Here is a 26,765-nt window from a genome sequence, read left to right as displayed (position 1 = left end):
AAATAGAAACAAGAGATGGCTACATATGAACAATGCCATTAATATAGAATCATGAATTTGAAGCAAGTAAGCATGGATTAAAGGCAAAAATGAACAAAAGAGACCAAATCATGAACAAATTGAGCAAAATAATCTCAAACATTGAATTATCAAAGCAATAAAACCATCATAAAGAATACCCATGAGAGAGAAAATGACCAACAATGGTGAATCAAGGAAACAAGCAAATTATACAAATTTATCATGAAAAAGCTTCAATTTAACACTCAATGATATCATTCAACACAAATTACAAGTTAAAAGAACCAACAATGGAGTTCTACCATGAAAGCAAAAACAAAGTTTCAAGCTTGAACAATGAGGAAGAAGATGACTAGAAAATAAGAAATTATACCTCAATGAAGCCTTGAATTACTTGCAAATTGCCCAAAATGAAGATTTAAGAACAAATAGAACATCCAAAGACAAGTTCCAAACCTCAACACAAATTCAAAAAATTTCGAAAAAAACCCCAAAATTTCCGAAATTTGGGTTCGAAAATCTAGAATTTTTTTGATAAAATTCGAAAATGAGATGAGTTTAATATAATTTGATGTTAGAATGAAAATAAAAGAGGTGAAATTGATATGATTTTGCAAGAAATATAATAGGGTTTGATGAGAGAATGAAGTTGGGAAAAATTGGGCAAAAGTCGGGGAGAGAGAAATGAGAAATAAGGTGGTGCGTTTTGGGGTTATAAGGGGGCGTGGCGCGCGCCTGGCTGCTACGGCTGGTGCGTGCGCGCAGGAGCTTGGTGCGTGCGCACCAGCGACAGCAGGGGGGCTGTTCTTGCTTTGGGCTGCGACGATTGGCCAAAAATCCCTGCCTACCTGGTGCGTGTGCGCAGCCAGGAGGTGCGTGCGCACCAGGTAGGGGCTGGTTTGGTTCAAAAAGTCAGGCCAAAATCTGACCCCTATGGTGCGCGCGCGCAGGGATGGGGTGCGTGCGCACCAAGGGGGTACGGGGATGGTTCAAAAATCGTCAATTTTTGTCAAAGTTAGCGAAAAATTTATGACCCCTTTGGTGCGTGTGCACCAAGCAAGAATATTCCAGCGATGAATATACTCTCGTGTTTGCATAATGAGATATTTGAAAGCGCATTCGAAAAAGAGTAGAAAATCAATAAAAATGCAAACAGGAGAGCATAAAACCCCAACAATTTTCCACCTAAACTTAACCAAACCTCGAGAAAGCTTGAAATAACACCAAAATTGTTGGAAATTTTCTTCGATCCAATCTCATGGTACCTAAAATCAAGAAAATAAACAAAAATAAAGAGGAATAAGAACAATCTCAAGGATAAAAGAAATATAGAAAATCGTAAAATTGAAAGAAAAAGGTTAGAAAACCGGGTTGCCTCCCGGGTAGCGCTTGTTTAACGTCATAGCTCGACGTCCTCCACCAATTAAGGTGGTTGTCGGAAAAGCAATGAGTGAACAAGGCCCACAAAAGCACCGTCGAAATACTTCTTGAGACGATGGCCATTGACCTTAAACGGAGAAGAAGAATCCATCATTGAGACCTCTACAACACCACTTGGAAAAACATTCTTGACCAAATAGGGACCGCTCCATCTCGACATGAGATTTCCGGGAAACAACTTCATTTTTGAATTGTAGAGAAGAACCTTATCGCCAACACAAAAAGCTTTCTTCTCAATAAGCTTGTCACGTGTTTCCTTGGAACGAGCTTTGTACGCACTAGCGCAATCATAAGCATCAAACCGAAGCTCCTCTAGCTCATGAAGATCTAACCACCTTTTCTCCCCCACACTTGCCAAGTCAAAATTTATCTTCTTGATTGCCCACAAAGCACGGTGTTCAATTTCAACCGGGAGATGGCATGACTTGCCGTAGACTAGGCGGTATGGAGTGGTACCTATGGGGGTCTTGAAAGCCGTTCGATAGGCCCAAAGAGTATCATCCAACTTATCCGACCAATCCTTTCGATTTCTCGCAACCATCTTTTCAAGAATAAGTTTGATTTGACGATTAGAGACTTCCACTTGACCGCTCGATTGGGGATGATATGGGAGCCCGAATCTTTGATGGACTCCATGCTTCCTCAACATCTTTTTGAAGGCATGGTGAATAAAATGAGAACCGTTGTCGCTTATCACCGCCTTTGGTACCCCAAATCTTGGAAAGATTATCTTCTTAAACAACTTCATAACCACCTTGTGGTCATTAGTTGGGGAGGCAATGGCCTCAACCCACTTAGACACATAATCGACCGCCACAAGAATATATCGATTTCCGAAAGATGAGGGAAATGGCCCCATAAAATCAATACCCCACACATCAAACACTTCTAACTCAAGTATGGGTTGTTGAGGCATTTCATTTCTCTTGGAGATGTTCCCAACTCTTTGACATCGGTCACATGTCCTGACAAAACCCCATGAGTCCTTAAAGAGATGTGGCCACCATAAACCGCATTGAAGGACCTTAGTGGCGGTCTTAGAGACACCCATATGGCCCCTGCTTGGATCCAAATGGCACATTTTCAAAACACTAGGCACCTCTTCGTTTGGCACACAACGTCTAAGTAAGCCATCGACCCCTCGCTTGTATAAGATGGGATCATCCCACACATAATGCCTTGCCTCTCTCTTGAGCTTCTTTCTTTGGTTCTTTGAAAAGGAAGGAGAAAACTCCCCACATGCAAGAAATTTCACTAAATTGGCAAACCATGGGAGCTCCTTTGCTTCAATAGCATACAAGAAATCATCAAGCATCCTATCCTCAATTGGAGAACCATCATCATGAGTTTGAGAATCTTCTAAACGAGAAAGATGATCCGCCACAACATTTTCCGCTCCTTTTTTATCCCTACTCTCAATGTCAAAGGTTTGGATCTCAAGAACCCGCCGAATCAACCTTGGCTTGGACTCTTTCTTGGCAAAAAGATACTTGAGAGCCGCATGATCCGTGAAGACAATGGTTTTGGAACCCAATAGATAACAACGGAACTTCTCAAAAGCATGAACTATAGCCAAGAATTCCTTCTCTGTTGTAGTGTAATTCCGTTGAGCTCCATTTAGAGTCATGGACATATAATATATCACATGAAGCTTCTTGTCCACTCTTTGACCCAAGACACCTCCTATTGCTGAATCACTTGCATCACACATCAACTCAAATGGTAAATCCTATCTTGGAGCTTGAACAATAGGGGTAGAGATTAGAGCTTTCTTCAACTTATTGAATGCCTCCAAACACTTATTATCAAACACAAACTCGGCATCTTTTTGAAGGAGATCATTGAGGGGCTTTGCAATGAGCGAGAAATCCTTGATGAATCTTCTATAAAACCTGGCATGCCCTAAGAAAGATCTCACCCCCTTTACATTCACCGGAGGTGGAAGCTTTTCAATGACTTCAATTTTAGCTTTATCCACCTCTATCCCCTTATGAGAGATCTTGTGGCCAAGGACTATGCCTTTCTCCACCATGAAGTGACATTTCTCCCAATTCAAGACCAAGTTCACCTTCTCACACCTTGCAAGACATTTTTCAAGGTTTTCAAGGCATGCCTCAAATGAAACACCTCCTACGGAGAAGTCGTCCATAAAAACCTCCATCTTCTCTTCCAACATATCTCCAAATATACTCATCATGCATCTTTGAAATGTCGCGGGAGCATTGCAAAGGCCGAACGACATTCTCCTATAAGCAAATGTACCATATGGACAAGTGAAGGTTGTTTTATCTTGGTCATCCAGGTGGATAGGGATTTGGAAAAATCCCGATTAACCATCAAGAAAACAATAAAACTTGTGCCTTGTTAGTCTTTCAAGCATTTGATCAATAAAAGGAAGGGGGGAAATGATCTTTCTTTGTAGATGTGTTTAGACGTCTATATTCTATACACATCCTCTATCCCGTGACCGTCCTCGTCGGAATGAGCTCACCTTTCTCATTCTCAATGACGGTCATACCTCCATGTGAACGAGAGAGACCCACCTAGAACTAGAAATGGGGAATATGATTCTCGCATCCAAAATTTTGGTGATCTCCTTTTTCACTACCTCTCCCATTTGGGGGTGTAGCTTTCGTTGCCTCTCAATAGAAGGCAAGGCACCCTCCTCAAGAGTTATGTGATGTGTACATAAAGCGGGGCTTATACCTTTGAGGTCATCAATGGTATAAACCAAAGCACTTCGGTGCTTTTTCAAAACACCACACGACTTTTGAGCTTGATGCTCACTCAAAGAAGAGCTAACAATCATGGGAAAAATGGAGTTGGGTCCCAAAAATTCATACCTAAGGTGTGATGGAAGAGGTTTGAGCTCAACCATTGGAGCACCTTTACCTTCCTTCGATTAACATACAATTTTCTAAAGAAGAACTTGGATACTTCCTGCTATCATTCAAATCAAATTCTATCACTTCATCCCCTACTTTGAGCGAAATTTTAGCACTTTTCACATCTATCAAAGCACCCAAAGTAGCAAGGAATTATCTCCCTATAATGATGGGAATATTAGCATCTTCATCCATCTCAAGCACAACAAAATCCACCTGAATAACAAATTTCCCAACCCTCAAAGGAACATCCTCTACCTTACCCTTAGAAAACTTAATTGACCTATCGGCCAATTGCAAAGTGATGTTAGTAGGTAAGAGTTCCCCTAGCTCAAGTCTTTGGTACACCGAGTATGGAATGAGGCTAACACTAGCTCCTAGGTCACACAAGACATTCTTAATTTGCATTTTATAAATGGCACAAGGGATGGAAAAGTTTCCGGGGTCTTTTAGCTTAGGTGGCATCTTGTTCATTATGATAGCACTACAATTCTCGGTCAAGTTCACCGTCTCTACACCATCACATGCCCTCCTACCACTCAAAATGTCTTTGAGGAATTTTGCGTAGTTGGGTATTTGGGTGACAACTTCTATAAATGGTAGAGAAAGGTGAAGTTGCTTAAGCATGTCAATGAATCTTCCAAATTGTTTATCTAACTTGTGTCTCATGAATTTTTGCGGATAAGGAAGCTTGGGTTTCACAATCTCTTTCTCCCCTCTCACCTCACTAGGCTTCTCAATCTCAACCTCACTCAAAGATGCACCATCTCTCTCATCTTCAACCAAAACCTCTTTTGTGCCCTCTTTGGTCTCACTCTTCCTAGGCAAACTCTCCTCAAGAATCTTACCACTCCTTGTGACAATAGCATTAACCGGTCTCTTGGGATCTAGGCCTTGGGAAGGTAAAGAAGAAGGACTAGCATGGTCTTTCAAATCATTAGCAATTTGAGAAATTTGGTTTTCAAGCATCTTATTATGAGTTATCATTTCATTAAATTTCTTATCACTTACGGTCATGTACGTGTTCAATAACTTTGTTTGATTTTCAATGATTTCTTTCAAATTTATTCTATGTTAAGAAGAGGATTGAACATAGGAATTATCATTTTGGGTCTTTGGAGCAAATCCGGATGGAGGTCCTCTTTGAGCATTGTTTTGAAAATTGCCTCCACCTTGATTGTTCCAATTACCCCTATTTTGATTTTGACCATAACCTTGATTATGGTTACCAATACCTTAATTATGATTCCCATAACCTTGGTTTTGATTACCATAATTTTGGTTTTGATTTTGGCTACTATAACCTTGATTGTTATAGTTACCTCGAGAACCTTGGTTCCTATAACCACCACCTTAGTTATAGTTGTCAAAATTGCCATGATTGTTGTAATTCCTATTCCATTGACCTCTTTGATTCTCAAACTTAGAATCATGATTATTTGACACATAGTTCACATGCTCATTCACATTTCCATCTTGATCATCACAAACATCCCATACATGTATGAGGGCAACTAGAAACATCATGATCATACGGCCCACAATCATCACAAAACAAGCATCCACTAGGCATGTTAGTAGAAAAAGGAAGGGGTTGAGAATTAGAAGACATACCTCTCCCCTTAGATTGGGAGGGAAGACTTGAAACTTGGTAGGTAGCGCTTTCCAACTTTGCCTTGATAGCGGACATCTCTTCCCCTAGTTTGTCATTTGTGAGGATAGATTGTTGATTGCATTTCGATGATCAACCGAGTACACCGAAGAGCTACTCTTGCTAGTTGACTCTCTTTCTCCATCTTGCCAATCACTATAATACCTCACTACTTCAATTATGTCCACCACTTCCTCTTCCGTTTTGTTCATGATAGGACCTCTGGCTCCTCCATCTAAACATGATTTTCCTTGAGGGCTAAGGCCTCCATAGAAGATTTGAATGATTTGATAGGTTGGAATTCCGTGATGAAGACATTCTCTTTGATACTCTTTGTATCTCTCCCATGCTTCATAGAGGCTCTCACTTGGCTTTTGCTTGAAACCTTGAATCAAAGCTCTAGCCTCCGCTGTTTTCTTTTGAGGATTGAAACGGGATAGAAATTCCTTGGTAACCTCGTCCCATGTCCTTAGAGAATTTGGCTTAACCTCCTTGTCTAGCCATTCCAAAGCACGCCCTATGAGAGAAAAGGGAAAGAGCTTGAGGCGGATGAATTCTTAGGAGATTCCGTTCACCTTGATAGTATTGCAATATTTCTCGAACTCCTTGAGATGGTTTAGTGGGCTTTCATGCTTGGCCCCGCTAAATTGTCGCTTCTCTATCAAAGTGATCATTGCCAGTCTTATTTCAAAATCATTTGCCGGTGTTGTAGGTGGAGCAATCCCACTCTCAAATCTATATGCACCGGGAATCCCCAATTCTTTTAATGCCACTCTCGGATTTTCTCCCATTCTTGTTTGTTCTTCTTGTTGTGGTTCTTCTTCACTTGAAATGCTAGGGCTCAAAGATCGTCTAGCACCCCTCAACCTTGCAATAGTTCTCTTAATTTTCGGATCAAATGGCACTAGTGAATGATCACGTGCTCTATGCATAAAATCTCAAAAGAAATGATCAGTAGCACGGCTACAAATGTAGCCTAAAAGTAAATCTTTTTGTATTTTCAATTAAAGGTGAAATAGACTCAATAACTATAACAAAGCACCAATATCACTGCCCGGCAACGACGCCACTTTTGACAAGAGGAAAATGTAGGTCGTTATCTACCTCTCCCTAGAGCCAAACTTAATTTGCAAACACTCGACCAACCCTAATACAAGTATATGGTAAGTCAAGGGTCGAACCCAAAGGAATGAATAGGAACGATGCTATAGCCTATGTCAATCTAAATCGAAGAATATAAATGGTAGTGGTTGGTAACTAAAATGTCAAAAAGCTAACAAATCGAAGAATTCAATATGCTAAACACTAGGGATATAGGTTCCACATGCAAGCTCAATGATTATGCTAATTGAAGGATCACTCAATCAATTCAAACATTACAAAGGACAAACAATAGTTGTAACCAAAGGAATTCAAGAGCTATCTCCTATAGGCCAAGCTAGGGTTCACTATGAATGGTAACTGGGAAAATCACAATCAAATTCAATCAATTAAAGCAATTCTCAAATCAAGGGTTCATGTCATTGAAATTTGCAATGCAATTTAGATTAATCTTATAGGTTAATCACTCCTAGTCTAATTAATCACATGCACAACTATGTCAACCAATTTAATTGCAACATTCAAATCAGGTTAGCATCATTAACTAACAAAAATCATCAATCAAGCATGCTTTCCCTTCTCCCTAGCAACTAATCTACTCACTAAACATGGTGAAATTAAGAAACAAAACAAATTCAATCAAATTCATATTCATTTAAAGCTTAATCAAAAGAAAATCAATCAATCAACAAATTCTAGAGCAAGGAATGTAATCTCAATCAAAATTCAAGAAACTAGAAAGAATTGCATTAAAAGTAAATCAAAGGAAAGAAATCTTACAAACATTCATTGAATTAAAGAAGGAATTTCAAGATCAAATTGAAATCTAAGATCAAATTCAAGTACAAACAAGTAAATCTTAAGCTTCTCTCTCTACTTTCTCTCTCAACTATTTCTGGAAAAATTCTCTCTCTAGTACAAAGTTAAGTTGTTCAAAAAAAGAAAGTCAAAAGCTATAAATAGGAAAATCGAGCGAAGGGGGCCGCACAGGCCGTGCGCACGCACAGATCAGCCGCGCACGCGCATAGCTGGGTCTGCGCGCACGCACCCCTGTGCCGCGCGCGCGCACCCCTGTGCCGCGCGCGCGCACCCCTGTGTGGTGCACGAGGGCTTGGCTCCTTCGCTTGCTTGATCAAACTCCGCGCTCCCGAGCATCCCCATCATCAGTGCACTCGAGATGATGCCCGCGAACAAGGCATTCCCAAAATGAGCAAATTGACTTGATTATTCACCTACAAAACACAAATAAAACAAAGAGAGAAAGCATAACAAAGTAAAAATAAAATTAAAACTATGAATTATCATCTAAAAATATGAAAAACTCATAAAAACCAATCGAGAACCAAAGTGAATTATAAAAATGGAAAATCAAATAAAACCAAGAGAATTATATGAAAATGATGAAAGAAAATAAAGAAAATGAACCTAAATCTTATTCTTTTGAGTGCCGTAAATGACGCTCATCAATGTCAGTCATTGAATACTACACAAAGTTTATTGAGCTGTCTCGTTTTGCTGAAGAATCTGTTGCTACAGAGAAGGCAAAGGCTAGAAAGTTTGAGAGTGGTTTGACTATTGATTTGCAGCTAAAGTTGTATGGACAAGTGTTTGAAACCTTAGATAAGCTGTATAGGAGAGCTGCACACCTTTATACACTAGAAGTGAAGAAGAAGAAAGAACTAGCTGAGATAGAAGGGAAGGAGAAGTGAAAAGAGGTAGGGCAATGTTCTGGAGACCAACAGGGTAATTAGAACAATTTTAAGAAGCAGAAATACCACCATAACAACAACAACTTCCAAAACAACAATAATCCCAAGGTAACAATCGTCAAGGAGGACGAAACTTCAATAGAGGGATTAGGAACTATAACCAAGGGAATAACAAGAATGAAAGGCGTTATTTTTGCAAAAGGTGCAAGAATAATCATCCTGGGAGGGATTGTGAAGGCAATCTGGTTACTTGTCGTGCTTGTAGCAAACTAGGGCATAGGGAGTACGAGTGTTTCTCCAAAAATCCTAATGGGAACATGCAGAATAATAATTCAAGAGGGACCCAAAGGAGCTTTCAAGAGAACAATAACAACTTTTCTGGGAATAAGGGAGTGTAGCAGAATGAAGCGAAAGGCAACGACAATAGCAATGGGAATAATCAACAAAAGGTGGAGCTGCAGGAAAACTGAATGTGTTGAGTAGGCATGAGGCCGATTCCACGAAAGATGTCATCACCAGTACCTTTTCTATTAACTATATTCCTGTTAAAGATTTGTTTGATTCTAGTGCAACTTTTTCTTTCATTTCAAAGGGTATTGTTACGAAACTTAAAGACTCTTTGAAAATAGTAAAAGTAGTAGACCTGCCTATAACCATTCTTACGGGTGGGGTAGTGAAGTGTACCAAAACCTTTAAAGACGTACCTTTAGAAATTGAAGGGAAAATGTTTGTGTTTGACCTCATCGAGTTTGGATTGAGTGATTTTGATCTTATTCTGGGAATGGATTGGTTGAGCAAGTACAGTGCAGAAATCAGTTGTCGACCGCAGAAAGTGAAAATGAATACAAGTGAGAATGAGTCAGTGACTTATTGGATGCATGGTGAAACCAAGTGCCCAAGGTTAATATCCGTGCTTAAGTTGGCAAAGTACATTAAGTAGGGACATCCAGTGTACTTCTGCAGTGTGAGAAACATGGATCATGAGGAGGCAACTAAACTAGAGGATATAGAAGTGGTGAATGAATTCTTGGATGTATTTCCAGAGGAGATCTCTTGAATGCCACCTAAGAGGGAAATTGATTTCACAATAGATTTAGTCCTAGGGATAACACCAATTTTCAAAGCACCATATCGTATGGCACCTACAGAAATGAGTGAGTTAAAGGAGCAACTGTAGGATTTATTGGAAAAGGGATACATTAAACCAAGTGCATCTCCTTGGGGAGCACTAGTCTTATTTAATAAGAAGAAAGATGGAAGTATAAGACTGTGTATCGATTACAGGGAACTGAATAAGGTAATAATAAACAAAAAGTATCCGTTGCCAAGGATTGATGATCTGTTTGATCCGTTGAGAGGTGCAACGGTGTTTTCTAAGATCGATTTGAGGTCTAGGTATCATCAGTTGAGGATTGCAGATGAAGACATTCCTAAAACTGCATTTAGGACAAGATATGGGCATTATAAGTTTACAGTGATGCCATTTGGATTGACAAATGCACCGGCAATATTTATGGATTTGATGAATAGGGTGTTTCATCAATATATGGATAAGTTCCTAGTAGTATCTATAGATGATATATTGGTGTATTCGAAGAGCAAAGAAGAGCATGTAGAACACCTAAGGGCAATTCTACAAACACTAAGAGAAAACAATCTTTATGCAAAGTTCCTAAGTGTGAATTCTGGTGGGAGAAGGTAGAATTCCTAGGTCATTTTGTGGCTAAGGATGGAGTGGAAGTAGATCCAGCAAAGATCGAGGTAGTGAAAGGTTGGCCTATGCCCAAAACAGTGTCTGATGTTCGGAGTTTCTTAGGTTTAGCAGGGTATTATAGGCGTTTTGTGAAGGATTTCTCGAAGATTGCTAAACCTATGACTACTCTAATGAAGAAGGACAAAAAGTTCGACTGGGATGATAAGTGTGAAGAAGAATTCCAACTCTTGAAACATAAGTTGATTACAGCACTAGTGCTTACACTGCCAGACGATAGTGGGATCTATGATGTGTATAGTGACGCATCAAAGAATGGATTAGGATGTGTGCTTATGCAAAATGGAAAGGTGATTGCATATGCACCAAGGCAGTTAAAGACTCATGAAGTAAATTACCCAACTCATGACTTGGAATTAGCTGCAATTATATTTGCACTAAAGATTTGGCGACATTACTTGTATGGAGTGAAATGTAGAATTTATACATACCATAAGAACTTGAAATATATCTTCACTCAAAGAGATTTAAAATCATGCCAAAGAAGATAGTTGGAGTATACAACGGATTATGACTTAGACATACATTATCATGAAGGGAAAGCAAATGTAGTTGCGGATGCCCTAAGTCGTAAGACTAGTCATGGATTGAATACCGTAATAGTGGCAGATGAGTTATGCAGAGAAATGAGGAAAATGAATCTAGAAGTTGTAGTCTGGGGAGTGCCAGCAGGCATACTTGCGAACCTAACCATCCAACCAACAATATTCGATGAAATAAGGAAAAATCAGGAAGGAGATGTGAAGTTAGACAGGATTTGCGAGAAAATATAACAAGGTAAAGCTACAAATTTCAAAATTCATGAAGATGGGAGTTTAAGGTACAAAGGTAGATGGTGTGTACCACAGAAATGTGAGGAAGTTAAAAGAAAGTTAATGGAAGAGGGTCACAATACACCATACTCGGTGCACCCAGGAGGGGACAAGCTATACAAGGATTTGAAAAAGGTGTATTTGTAATACCCCGTATTTTTATACGTATTTTCTTTTAAATAAGTATTTGGTGGGGTATTTAAATAATTAGAAATGAATTATTTATGATCTTTTAATTATTTATTTTAAATAAGTTTGGAAATATTTTATAAAAGGAAAGTTTTATTTAATTAATTATTTTATTAAGTGGGGATTTAATTTAGGAAAGTTTTATTTTAGTAAAGTTTAATTAGGAAAGGGATTAGGAAAGAGTAAAAAGGGAAAGTTTAGGTAAGAAGGGTTCCTAGAGAAAGGGGTATAAATATTCAACACTTGGCCAAATTAAACTTTGTCTAGAGTGGAGAATACCCAAGGTAAACTTTCTCTCCCTTCTCCTTTATTTTTCTTTCTTTTTCTTTCTTTTTCCCCTTCCCCTTTTTGGTTCACCATCGCCGGCCACCACCACCACCGATGGGCCGCTGGCCACCACCAGCAACAGCCGGCAGCAGTGGCGGCGCCACCAGCAGCTTGGCAGCAGTCGGCTGTGGTGCTGGCCTGCTGTCCGGCCACCCCTTTTTTGAAAAAAAAATTAATCTTTTTATTTTTCTTTTGTTTAAATCCTAGATATAATTATAAATTATGAGTTTTGTGTTGATTTTATGATGATTGATATTAAGTATGGTGCAAATAAATTTTCAGATTTTAATTCTAATTAAAAAGCCCCAATTTTAAAACCCTAGATTCATAAATAATTGATTATTGAAGGAATTGAAAGGAATAGTGTCCTTCGAACAAGTGTATTATTCCGATAAGGGGTTCGGAATTATTAGAAAGCTAATTTTTCAGTGAGGTCAAGTGATCGGAATGCCTGGGTGGGGGCCGCTTTCGATTAGTAATATTAATGCATAATTAATATTAGAGCTTAATCTTGACTGAACCTTTCGGGTAACACCCAAGCAACTAACGAGCCGAAGCGACTAATTAATTAATAAGTCAACCGAGTAATTAATATTTAGACGTCGGAAATTCGAGCTTGGAGCGTCGAAACCGAGTGTCGAAAGTCGAGTCAAAAATAGCAAAAGACGAGACGTGAAAATAATAATAAATCAATAAAGACCAAAATACCCCTAGCATCGGAATTCCCCAAGCAAACCGAGTGCTAGGGGCATATAGCCTAGCATGGTGGCTAGCATGAGCACCAAGTCGAGCCTAGGCTGGCTGGTACGTGCTAGCGTACCAATGCTAGCATCGCAAAGCTGGGCGCTGCTTTGTGCGTGCATTGGCTAGTAGCCATGCCGCAACAACAAGCCGTAGCAGCTAGCACGCTAGGTGCGCCAGCCCGCAGGAGCATGGCTGGGCCGTTGCGTGCTGCCTATCAAGCTGGGCTTCGGCCTAGCAGCCCGCAAGCAATGCGTGGCTTGCTAGGCCGTGGTAGTTGGTAGCCCGCACCAATGTGTGAGGCGTGCTGGCAGGCAGCAGCTAGTAGCCCGCACATTGTGCGTGGCGTGCTGGAAGCTAGCCTCGGCCAAGCAGCCCACACTTGGTGCATGGGCCTGCTGAGCCGTAGCACATGGCAGCCCACCTTGGGTGCCTTGGTGCCCAAGTGTGGGTGCCACGTGGCGCAAAATAAATGGGAGTTGGGGCATTGAGGTGGCCGTTTTTTGGGAAAGGGAGTGGGGAGCAAGTTTAGTCCCCCCTCTTCTAAATGGTCCTCACCTAATCTCTCACATGAGCTTGCCACTTGTTGATTTATTAGTAGTTTGATTATTAATTTTATTTTTGCTTTAAAATAAAATGGGAAAATCAAATTCTCCCACATTGATGGGAGAGCTTTTCACACTCATGATTTTCCCAATAAATACCCAAGTTAGGGTATTGGAAAAATCACTTGAGTAAGAGTTGAAAAAGGCATCACTAGAAGTGAAAACCTTTGAACTCAAGAGTTGAAAAAGGCATCACCTTTGTGAAAACCTTTGAACTCAATTACTTGGGTTTCGGTCGGGCCTTGCTAACTCCAAGGCATTGGACCTAGTCGGTGTTCGAGTTGTGGGTGGACTTCCGTTGGAGGTCGTCATATTTTCGAGGCTAGCTTTCGAAGTAAGAGCCCATCGAGGTCGGGCGAAGCATGCGTCAAAGGTATAATTATTATCTTAATCTTGTCATTAAGTTAATTATATTTATGGTTTTATTTATTACGAGTGCGGTCTTGGTTTTGAGTTAGTTTCCGCGGTGAGTCGGACTCACCAAACCCCAACAGCAGTATCGGAGCCTCGCTCGTTTATTTTTAAAATCATATTATTTATCAAGGTGTTTTATGGCTTAATTTTTCTGGTTTTAAGTTGCTAATTAGATTAGTAGCTCGTTTTATTAATTTTAACCTTGTATTAGAACTGACTTCAGCTCCCGAACCCAGATTTCGACCCAAAAATAGTGAATTTTGGGTGGAAAAGGCGTTCTGGAAATTGTTTTACCCTTTTAGGACTCTGTTTTTAGCCAAAAAACGACCAGAACTGCACTTTTCGAGGGATTTTTCGTTTTGACGAAATTTTTTTAAGTCTTTCTAACCTTGAAAATTAATTTCACATTTATGGTGGTTATGTAATTGGTTCAATACATATTTTATATGCAATTTTAAACCTCTTTAGGCATGATTATTTGGTAGTAATTTGTGTTTGAAAGCTTGGTTTTATTTTTCACATAATTGCAAATTAATTTCATTAAGTGTGAAATTGTTGTTCTTTGAGGCTTCTAAGTACTAAAGATTCAATCTTTAATTATGTTAGGTGATTGAAACTTTAAAGTTACTAAATTCCATGAATTTTTGATGAACTTTGTTGATTTAATCAATTTTAAGTTGATTGGAATCATAAAGTTTGAATCTTGTGATAGAAATTTGTTTATCTTCATATTGGAAGATATAATTTTTCAAGGATTCACAAGTATTAAAGTTGGAATATTTATTGAACTTATGTTCATTTTTTCCAAACTCCCTTTTATTTTGTCAAAATCTCAAGATTAATTTAAATTGATTAAATTAATAGTGAGAAATTGCCTTATTTTGTTGCACCAAGTCAAACCAATTTTATTAAAGAATGGTTCTTGGAAATAATTTTAGTTGTATGCACTTGGATGAATTTATTTAAGTTGGACTTGTTATATTTTCATTTTTCCTCAAAACTAATTGATTCAATTTAGAATTGATTAAGAATGTCACACAAAATCGGGAATTTTTCCCGAGGCATGAGCATACAAATCGAGGCCTAAGAGCCCCAAGAAAGCTCTCGGCCAGCTGGGCTGCTCACGCAACCCATATGAGGTTGTCGAGGCTGCTGGGCGCCTCGAGTGGTGTGTGCGTGCGAGGTGTGTGCATGGGCAGTAGGCTGTCCGTGCGTGTGTGCCAGGGAGGTAAGTGGCTGCTGCTCGCTGCCAGCAGCATGGCGCGCCAGCCAGCAACAAGCAGCAGCATAGTGCAGCTGCAGCATGGTGCTATGCGTTGTGCGTGCTTCTATGCTATGCTGGCCATGGCTAGTGCGAGCAGGAGCTCGTGCATGGCTTGGTGCGGCAGTGGTGTGCGGGGGATGTGTTGCGAGCTTGCGGCATGGTGCGCATAGCTAGAAAGCTTGTGCGGCCTCGTGGCTTGTGTTCTTGCACGCCCCGTAGAAGAGTCGACTCGTATGCGGTATTCTAAGCTATGGGTGTGACGCTTAACATGAGTCACGGCTATGCGCACCTCGCCTTAATTAGCACATATACCCCGGTTTTAAGGTAATGTTATTTTGCATTTTAGCCATTTTTTATTTTAATTAATCTTGTGTATTTTAATTAAAATTTTGGAGGCTAGGCCTCGGTTTTGAGCGGCGCTGGCAAAATTTAATTTTGGCAAATTTTGGGCTTAATTAATTGGATTAATTAAGTTGGATGCGGAATTTAGTGGGAGCTTCAAATGTTAATTGCGCTTATTTACATAATTGGTTAAAACAACTTTGACTAGTTTTAATAAGGCGTGTTAATTGGATTAACCACCTAGATTAGTTACTAGTTATCGTGTGTTTATGCATTGTTACTTGTTTATCGTTGTAAAATGCATGGGCCATTCACAAATAGTGAATGGATGAATGGAATATATGTTCTCTCATAGGTTTAATAAAATGGCAACTAGTGGGGCCCGATTAGGATAGAAAATACGGACTGCGATCTGTGATGTATTTTTGTAAATCTAAATACGGTCTGCGTACCGTTGAGTTTTTTTGTACCTTAATATTTAGATTAGTCCTAATTGTAGAGACTAGTAGTTGCATAATTTTGGTCAAGTCTTGAAGATGAAGGTTCTTGGAAGACAAAGTCATGAAGTTGCAAAAGAAGACCTTTTGAAGACTTGAAGAATTCAAGGGGTCATGCTAGTTGCCAAATATATATCAAATGCTTATGCTTTACATATTTATGATCATTTATATGAATTATATGTTAGATGCATGTTTAGGATTTCGAATGTTGTGATGATTAATTAAGTTCACTTAAATCAACCAACATAGAAACCCTAGGTCCCTAAAATATTGAGTAAATATTGCCATTCCAAAACAACACTTATCAACCTATTGAGAGTAGTGATGGGCTACGCCAAAGCGAGGCATCACTACTACTCCCTAGACTCATAAGGCATACCGGGTATGCAAGTTGGTTTTGGTTGTACTCAAAGATATGAGTGATGGAGTCCTAACATGTCGTGGCAAAGTGAATAAATTGTTGAGAGAGCATTAGATGCGACAATTTATTCAACCAAGAGTGGCTTGGAGCTATCAGCAAAGCGTTGCTTACCTTGGGAGATTGAGTGCTAAGACAAGCCAAAGCATGCTTAGTCACTCTTTGTTTCCTAGGATCTTGGAATCGACTTATTTTCACAAAAATGGGGACAATTTTATGTGTAAATAAGACGTTAAATAAGTTTGAAATATGCATGAATTAAATTCAATCTTATTTAAGTATTATGAATGGTTTTTCATTAAAATTCTTTTAATTGTAGAATCATGTCTTCAAGTAACTCAAACAACCAGTTTTCATTACGCTCAATTCTCGATAAGGAGAAGTTGAGTGGGTTAAATTTTCTTGATTGGCAATGAAATTTGTGAATTGTTCTCATGCAAGAGCAGAAGGAATATGTCCTTGATGAGGAAATGCCCGACGTTTCCAATGAGGAGGTGACTCGACTGCCCTAAACCGATGGCAAAGTGCCAATCGGGATGTCAAATGCATCATGTTGGCCACAATATCTCCCGAGCTTCAAAAGACTTTCTTTGAGAAGGAGACAGCTTTTGAGATCATTTCTGAGCTACAAAATATGTTCCAAGAGCAGGCCCGAACAGAGAGGTTTGAAACCCACAGACAGATCCTTGAGAGCAAGCTCAAAGAGGAGAGTCAGTCAGCCCACATGTACTCAAGATGATAGGATTATTTGAGAACATGGGAAGGCTTGATGCAGGGTATTCAACCGAGATGGCAATTGACATCATTCTCCACTCGCTGCACAAAGGCTATGATCAGTTCAAGATGAACTATAATATGCATAGCATGGAGAAAACCCTCACTGAGCTTCATGGTATGTTGAAGCAAGCCGAGCAAACGCTCAAGGATGAGGGAAAACATGATATGCTCATGGTTAAAAAGGGAAAACCGTTCAAACGCACGGGCAAAAAGAAGAAAGGCTTCAAGGGGAAAGGTAAGAAGAACTTTCCGCCTAAGCCGAAAGCTACCAAGGACAACAAAGGGAAAAAGGTAGCATATTCTAAATCTGATTCCGAATGCTTCTATTGTAAGAAGAAGGGACATTGGAAGAGAGATTGCCTCAAATTCAAGGAAGATAAGAAGAACGGAACTATTGCTTCTGAATCAGGTATATTTGTTATAGACTTAAACTTCACTAGCTCAACATCATGGGTATTAGATATCGGATGTGGCTCACACCTTTGTTCCAATTCTCAGGGTCTAAGGAACGTTAGGAAGCTAGCGAAGGGAGAGGTTGAATTTCGGGTCGGCAATGGAGCCAGAATTGCAGCCGTATCCGTAGAAACTCTCAGTTTGTCTTTGCCCTCTGGGCTTGTTTTGGAACTTGAAAGTTGTTACTATTAAAGTTATTGGAATCGGGATTCTACTTTGAATCGGTGAGTGGGGTAGAATCGAATCGGTAAAATCGAATCGTAGAATCGTACGATTCTACCAAAATGTAAAATTGGGCTTCAAAATGTAACAAATGACCATATACATAATTTTATAGCAATGAGAATGATAATAATATATATTATTAGTAACATAATATTGACATACAAACATAAAATAGTTTATCAAGTAATTTCGCACGCGCATAACTCAAACAATACAATATAAACTATAAAGTCGGATTATTGGTACACATTCTTAACCATGAGAGTAACACGACAGTTGTTGTTAAATTATGAAAAAAAATAATGTTGTTGACTCGTAAAGTTGCTTTCCCTAGAACCATGCATAATTAAAAAAAAAAAAATCCAATAATGATAGAAAACTAAGTGTCAAGTTAGTTCATTTAACGAGATAGCTAAAGAATGACAACTACAACAAACTCATGTTATAAAAGTGTTTTTTATATGCCCAAAGTTGAGTGCATGAGACTCATGAATACATTCTTATGCTCACAAAATTTAAATGGTTGGATAGAATCTTAAAAGTTATTTAAATTGATGTTCATAAGCTTTATTATGATTTAGATTGAATAATATGTAAGTCATTGACTAAAGTTAGGTTCAACTATGACACCCTTACACTCTTTAGTCTATAACATAAAATATATAAATGATATAGGTACGAAACAAATTCTATTAGAAAGTAGACTTCAAGAGCTTTCCAATGACATATTATAAGCCTAATTCCAACTTTGGAATCAAAAGTTATGGGTTTCCAAAAATCAGATTTTTTACAGGAGTAGAATCGGTAGAATCGATATAGAATCGTAGAATCGGTACCGATTCCACCGATTCTAACCGATTCTACCAATTCTATGAGCTTTTCTACAGCATAACGATTCTACCAGCAATTTACATCGTTTATGTGGATTAGGATTGTAGAATCGTACGATTCTACGATCCGAATCGCGATTTTAATAACATTGGTTACTATGTTCCCAACATTACCAAAAACATTATTTCAATTTCGGCGTTGGACGCCAAAGGTTTTGAATTCAGAGTAAAAGACAATGAATGTTCGTTTTATCTCGATAATGTTTTATATGGTATTGCACATTCTGAAAATGGTCTTTATGTGCTTTCTTTAGAAAAACAAGTTTATAATGTGAATAATACCACCAAAGGAGCTAAGACCATGGAGTCAAATCAAACTTACTTTTGGCATTGTCATCTTGGCCACATTAACATCAAACGCATTAAGAAGCTTCTACAAGAAGGCCTTCTTGACTCTTTCGATTTAGAATCTTTTGAGAATTTGCGAAGGATGTTTATTAGGCAAGATGATTAAGCAGCCGTTCTCCAAGTTGGGAGAAAGGGCCGGTGACTTATTAGGTCTAATAGATACCGATGTATGCGGAGCAATGAGCTCCACCACAAGAAATGGGCATCGATATTTCATCACCTTCACAGACGATTATAGTAGATATGGCTATGTCTACCTCATGTTGCATAAATCTGAATCGTTTGACAAGTTCAAAGAATTTCAGAGTGAAGTTAAAAATCAGCTTGGCAAGAAAATCAAATCCCTTCAATCGGATCGAGGTGGTGAATACTTGAGCCAAGAATTTGATGACCATCTGAAAGATCATGGCATACTTTCAGAACTGACACCTCCAGGAACTCCACAATGGAACGGAGTATCCGAACGGAGAAATCGAACCTTGTTAGACACGGTACGATCAACCATGGGTCTTAGTGATCTTCCTATCTCTTTCTGGGGACACACACTTTTGACTGCGACACTAACACTGAACCGTGCTCCATCGAAAGCTGTTGAAAAGACTCCATACGAGTTATGGACAAAGAAACCTCCTAGGTTGTCTTTTCTAAAGATATGGGGATGCGAAGCATATGTTAAGAAATTGATTTCTGATAGACTTCGTCCCAAATCTGATAAGGTTTACTTCGTGGGCTACCCAAAAGAAAACAAAGGGTATTACTTCTACAACAAATCGGAGAACAAAGTGTTTGTTGCTCGCGATGGTGTCTTATTGGAGAAGGAACACCTTTCCAAAATGACAAGTAGGAGGAAAATCGAACTTGACAAAGTTCGTGAGGATGAGCAACAAAATCAGAATGGCAGTCAAAGTGCTCAAACAACATCTTTTGACAAAAGTCAAAGTGATAAAAATATGCAAAGTCGAACCGACAATGCAAATGCTCAGTCTATTACCCTACCTAGGTCTCAAAGGCCGAGATCTCAACCTGATAGTTATCTTGGTTTAGTATTAACCGAGAATCAGGGCATCCTGATCATGGATGGAGATGAACCAACAACCTACAAGCAAGCGATGGCAAGCACCGACTCTGCTAAATGGCAAGAGGCTATGAGATCTGAAATGGATTCCATGTTTGAAAATCAAGTCTGGGACTTGGTTGACTTACCCGAAGGTTACACACCTATTGGATGTAAGTGGATTTTCAAGTTGAAAACTGACAAAGATGGAAATGTATTCATTTACAAAGCTAGAGTGGTAGCAAAAGGTTATAGACAAGTTCATGGTATTGATTACGATGAAACCTTTTCTCCAGTCGCAATGCTTAAATCCGTTCGGATCCTCCTAGCGATTGCTGCATATTACAACTATGAAATATGGCAGATGGACGTCAAAACCACCTTCCTAAATGGTATTTTGGAAGAAACTGTGTATATGACACATCTTGAAGGTTTTGTCGACCAAAACAAAGCTGGAAAGGTATGCTAGCTTAAGAAGTCCATTTATGGATTAAAGCAAGCAAGCACAAGTTGGAATCTGCGATTCGATGAAGCCATCAGTAAGTTTGGTTTTATCAAGAATCCAGATGAATTTTGTGTTTACAAGAAGGTCAGTGGGAGTGACATCGCCTTCCTAGTCTTATATGTCAATGACATATTACTCATTGGAAATAGTATTTCGTTATTAGAGTCTGTAAAGGCTTAGCTCGGAAAATGCTTTTCAATGAAAGACTTGGGAGAGGCTCAGTACATAATACGCATCAAGATCTATAGGGATAGATCGAAAAGGATGATAGGATTGAGTCAAAGTACTTATATTGATAAGGTACTAACTCAATTCGACATGGAAGGATCCAAGAGAGGCCACCTACCCATGTCGCATGGCATAACCCTAAGCAAGAATCAGTGTCCAAAGACACTTGATGAGCAAAAAAGGATGAATCAGATTCCATATGCTTCGCTTATTGGATCGATCATGTATACCATGATATGTACTAGGCCAGATGTATCGTATGCCTTGAGCGCTACGAGCCGATACCAATCAGACCCAGGAGAGGCGCATTTGACTGCGGCCAAGAATATCCTAAAGTACCTAAAAAAGAACAAGGATAAATTCCTGATCTATGGTGGTAGAGATGAATTAGTTGTTGAGGGTTATACCGACACAAGCTTCCAGACAGACAGAGACGACTTCAAGTCATAGTCTTGGTACATATTCTGTCTCAATGGAGGAGCGTTTAGTTGGAAGAGTGCTAAGCAAAGCACAACTGCAAATTCTACAATTGAAGCCGAATACTTGGCAGCATCTAAGGCAACTAAGGAGGCAGTTTGAATTCGCAAGTTCATTGGTGAACTTGGTGTTGTACCCTCTATCGAGAGACCAATAGACCTCTATTATGACAATAATGGAGCTATTGCTCAGGCTAGAGAGCCAAGAGAACATCAGAAGGTCAAACATGTCAAGCGGCGGTTTCACATGATTCGGGTATGGAAATCAGAAGGTGAAATCAGAATTTGTAAAGTTGGAACGGATGACAATGTAGCCGATCCACTGACTAAACCTTTGCCTCAAGTGAAGCACAACAAGCACGTTGAGGCAATGGGAATCAGGCACATCGGAGATTGGCTTTGATTTCCTTATTTTAGTGTTTTAATTGATTTTGGACAATTTTAATGTAAAGCACTATGATGAACCATTCAGTTTTGGAGTAATAAAATTTTTCATGCGATTTAAATCACTCCATTGGCTATTTTATTGTGGTTTAGAATTAAATAATGAGTCCATTCGATTCTTGGAATATTCAAAATAGGGTATCAAGACCATTCTTGGTAAGGAAACACCTATTAAGTGAACATTGAATATTATAATCGAAAATTATCCCTAATCGAGGTCATTTAAACGATGGACGATTAATGACCATTTGAGATTAGGGTGTAGTTTGATTTATAGCACCGTTTCATGTGCTACAAGGACATGATTGTCATGAATCATTTGCAGAGGTATTGGTTTAGAACCATACTGGATCGACCTATGAGAATACTTTAAGAGATTAAAAATCTTCATAAGTATACTTCTCATTATTGCTATTGAAACCTTTTTCCTCGACCATGAGTATTGTGAGCTTTCTTGTTTGAGTACTAGTTCGCTTTGATGATTGTCAAACGTTTTCCGTAATAGGGGATTATAACGGCATCACTCGGGCGGCTAGGTCTTCTCAGTAAGAGAAGCTACATTACGAGACTGGAAATGTCCTCCTATTAAATATAGGAACGATGTCTTTGTTGTTTACAAGGCCTCTCGTAGAGCGAGACTGTAAAAATGCATGGCCGTGCCCGGATGGATTTTAAAAATCATCTGTTTATTGACAGTCGGACTCGGAATCGAGAAACACTTCTGAACGTAATAAGGATGACAAATTAATCTTACCTTATAGTTCATGAAGAGGAATTAAGTGACATAGGAAAAGGACTATACACTAAAAGCACACTTGTCCGGAAGGACAAGTGGGAGATTGAAAGGAATAGTGTCCTTCGAACAAGTGCATTATTCCGATAAGGGGTTCGGAATTATTAGAAAGCTAATTTTTCAGTGAGGTCAAGTGATCGGAATGCCTGGGTAGAGGCCGCTTCCGATCAATAATATTAATGCATAATTAATATTACAGCTTAATCTTGACTGAACCCTTCGGGTCACACCCAAGCAACTAACGAGCCGAAGCGACGAATTAATGAGGAATTAATTAATAAGTCGACCGAGTAATTAATATTTAGACGTCGGACATTTGAGCTTGGAGCGTCGAAACTGAGCGTCGGAAGTAGAGTCGAAAATAGCAAAAGATGAGACGTGAAAATAATAATAAATCAACAAAGACCAAAATACCCCAAGCATCGGAATGCCCCAAGAAAACCGAGTGTTAGGGGCATATGGCCTAGAAGGTGGCTAGCATGCGCACCAAGCCGAGCCTAGGCTGGCTGGTGCGTGCTAGCGCACCAATGCTAGCATCGCAAAGCTGGGCGCTGCTTTGTGCGTGCATTGGCTAGCAGCCATGCCGTAGCAGCAAGCCGCATCAGCTAGCACGCTAGGCGCGCCAGCCCGCAGCAGCATGGCTGGGCCATTGTGTGCTGCCTATCAAGCTGGGCTTCGGCCTACCACCCCGCAAGCAATGCGTGGCTTGCTAGGCCGTGGCAGTTGGTAGCCCGCACCAATGTGTGAGGCGTGCTGGCAGGTAGCAGCTAGCAGCCCGCACATTGTACGCGGCGTGCTGGCAGCTAGCCTCGGCTAAGCAGCCCGCACTTGGTGCATGGGCCTGCTGAGCCGTAGCACATGGCAGCCCACCTTGGGTGCCTTGGTGCCCAAGTGTGGTTGCCACGTGGCACAAAATAAATGGGAGTTGGGGCATTGAGGTGGTTTTTTTTTGGGAGAGGAGTGGGGAGCAAGTTTAGTCCCCCCTCTTCCAAATGGTCCTCACCTAATCTCTCACATGAGCTTGCCACTTGTTGATTTATTAGTAGTTTGATTATTAATTTTATTTTAGCTTTAAAATAAAATGGGAAAATCAAATTCTCCCACATTGATGGGAGAGCTTTTCACACTCATGATTTTCCCTATAAATACCCAAGTTGGGGTATTGGAAAAATCACTTGAGTAAGAGTTGAAAAAGGCATCACTAGAAGTGAAAACTTTTGAACTCAAGAGTTGAAAAAGGCATCACCTTTGTGAAAACCTTTAAACTCAATTACTCGGGTTTCGGTCGGGCCTTGCTAACTCCAAGGCATTGGACCTAGTCAGTGTTCGAGTTGTAGGTGGACTTCCGTCGGAGGTCGCGTATTTTCGAGGCTAGCTTTCGAAGTAAGAGCCCATCGAGGTCGGGCGAAGCACGCGTCAAAGGTATAATTATTATCTTAATCTTGTCATTAAGTTAATTATATTTATGGTTTTATTTATTGCGAGTGCGGTCTTGATTTTGGGTTTGTTTCCGCGGTGAGTCGGACTCACCAAACCCCAACAGGAATATGATTTAGGGTGGTTTAAGCCTTTAATTTAAGGGTGTTAAAGTATAACTACAACAAGTTTTTGTTGATTAATATTGCTGGAATTTTTGGTAGTTTCCTAAATATTAAGTTTCTTGAAAGAATTTCAACTACGCATTAATTGAAATTAAAGTATGAGGTTTTAAATAAATTTTCAGCTTGTTTTAATTAAATTATGAGTGGTTTAATAAGATTATATATGGCTGGATATTTGTGTGGAGTGGATTTTAATTCCATATTATGATTTTGGTTTGTAGGAGACTTTTGAAGTGAGTGATTTCTATTAGTCGTGGCGATTTTAAGATCGTATTCAAGGTACGTTTGCGTACTTGGCATATTTTTGATGATGTAGTAACATGCTAGGCTTGATTAATTAATCCCAAGTAGTATCATGCTAGATTATGATTGGAAATTGTGATTTGGTTGACGTTGGTGATTGAATTAGGAAGCATGATTTAATTGTGATGGTTTAATGATTTGAAAATAATCGTTTGGCATGTTGAATATGAACCGCACTTTTATTTATGGCATGATAGAAAGCATGTTTAATTAAAATAAATGTTTAATTTGGTTTGGAATATTAAAAGGGAATTTTATTATGGTTCATATAATTTTTATTGATGCTATAAGCATGGGAAAGGGGCTATGTAAGTGTCTATGTACACGAGGAATAAATTGTATGTTGGTGCCTTAGTGAACTTAAGGTGTTTCTAACACCAAGGGATATGAATTTTGGCGTATAACGCGTTTAAGGTGTCTTTGACACCGAGGTAGATTTAAAAAGGGTCCAACATTAAATATTATGTGGTCACTAATTATTCAAGAATTAAATGAAATGTTTAATTGTTTGAATAATTATTATGATTGAATGATTATGGTTTGAGAGTCATCACCAAGTTTAATAATATGTAAATAACGTAAAGTGAAAGAGATTAAGCACCAAAACTCTTGGAACGTATACACCTTGAGTATGAACATATGGGGGAAGTTATGGGGTTTTATATTTAACCATAACTTCTACTAGGAGTACCAGACGCTGTATTTTCCTTTTATTATTATGCGCAGGAATTCCGCCATTTACGAGTGGTTCTTTTGTACTGGCACGGTTAGCTCCCGTGTTAGTACCCCTTTATTGGGGCAGGTTAGGGGGGGAACCCGTTCGATGCGTAATCAATACTAAATAAATTATGTAGTTGCTTAGTTGTGAAGTTTTATGGCGTGTTGTGTGCTTGTAAATAGGTGCAATAAGGTAAGTTGTGTGTTGATAGGCAAAAGCATGCTAGTGTGTTTAACTACGCTTATTTATTCAGCTTTGCTGATTGTGTGTTTGTGTGTTTGTTGGCCTTGTCTTTACCTTGGCCCTATGATGACCCATTTTTAATGGAGAGTAGTGGAAACAAGTAGAGAGAAGCTTTTCAGGTGATGAAGCATATTCATGATGGGCATTGAGTGATAGCGAATTATGCTAGTTTCCACAAGTTTATGATGTGTTTATTACTTCAATCATTTTATGATATTATTTTTATGAGACTAACACGAATGTTTTGAACTTGGTTCGGTTTTGTTAAGGGCCTACAATGGTTCTTAGTTGTAGGTTGACTTTGTTTTACTTTGGTTTGAGTTTACTTTCATTGGTTGACTTTTTTAGTTGAGTCGTTTTCAAATATTTTCAAAGAGAGTCTTCCGCTGTGTGTCTTTGATTGTTGCCTTAGCCGTTTTCACGATGGCGGTAATGTCTTAAATTTTCCTATTTTGAGTTTTAAACAGAGCAAAACAGGTATTTTTAGAGAAAGGAATTTCTAGGGTTACAGTATTGGTGGCCTAGAATGAAGACTGAAGTTGCGGAATTTGTAGCAAAGTGTTTGACTTATCAAAAGGTGAAGATAGAGCACAAGAGACCCCAAGGGACTGTGTAATCATTGGAAATTCCTTGATGGAAGTGGGATTGGATCTGTTTATGCCAAATTTCTCCTAAGGGCGACCTAAGGCTGGATCGTACGACGGCTAGAGTATTGACTATGGAAACTAAGTAAAAATCGTATTAAAAATAATGAACAAGGTGTTTTGACGATGCAGAAAACCCAAACACGGGAAAAGTTGTGGGTGAGTGTAAGACTACCGATTCACTATTAATGACTTTTGATTACAAAGAGTATGGTAGTTCTAGGATGAGAGTAGAGAGCGTAGGAATTGTCTATCTACTGTGTACCAGTATTATGCTATTTATATTGAAGAAAATAAACACCTAAACCTAGATAAAGTGCCGTTAAGAGCAGCTAACAACTTCTTGGATTATCGGACAACCGTTGCTAGACTAGGTCTTGGGCTTATCCTTCCGTTGAAGATATTATTTTGAATTTATACGGGATGACTATGTTGCTGGAAAGTAGATGTCACCTCTATCGTGGGCCCTGGTCAAACCCATGCTTATTGCGGAGTTAGTTACTGGCCCATTTGTCATCCTTCAGCGTCGTGAGATAGGTCGTGCGTCAGGATGTAACTGAAAAATTGACCATAATAGTTTGCCCCCAATTGTTGGCTTGATCGTGGGCAACTCATGGGAACAATTGCAACTTCCCATTATCCCACTAAGAAATTAAAAACTGCCTTAACTTCTTCACCTAATTACCCATAAATACCTGTGCCCCTTTATTTCCCACTTTCTAAACACTTCCTAATTTCTTGCGTTCTCTCTCCGAAAAAATCCCCAAATTGAATCTTCGATTTTGCTTGCTGCTCCAAGCTTTAGGCAAATTTTGCAATTCCCAGTTGCTTCAACAGGTAATTTCTTGATCTTGCCTTCCAATTTCTTCTTAG

At 39.3% G+C, this 26,765-nt stretch overlaps 1 non-coding gene across 1 annotated transcript; it reads left to right on the top strand.

Annotated features, from left to right (window-relative positions):
- Positions 1–6,297: 6,297 nt before the first annotated feature.
- On the top strand, positions 6,298–6,403 carry LOC145565773 (small nucleolar RNA R71). Its single transcript, XR_014095152.1, has one exon. It is a non-coding gene; the product is annotated as a small nucleolar RNA R71 (small nucleolar RNA).
- Positions 6,404–26,765: the final 20,362 nt, after the last annotated feature.

This window comes from Chenopodium album, chromosome 10 (assembly GCF_948465745.1).
Source record: "Chenopodium album chromosome 10, dcCheAlbu1.1, whole genome shotgun sequence".
In the NCBI taxonomy this organism is placed as follows: Eukaryota; Viridiplantae; Streptophyta; class Magnoliopsida; order Caryophyllales; family Amaranthaceae; genus Chenopodium; species Chenopodium album.
This window is presented reverse-complemented; position numbering and strand designations above follow the sequence as displayed.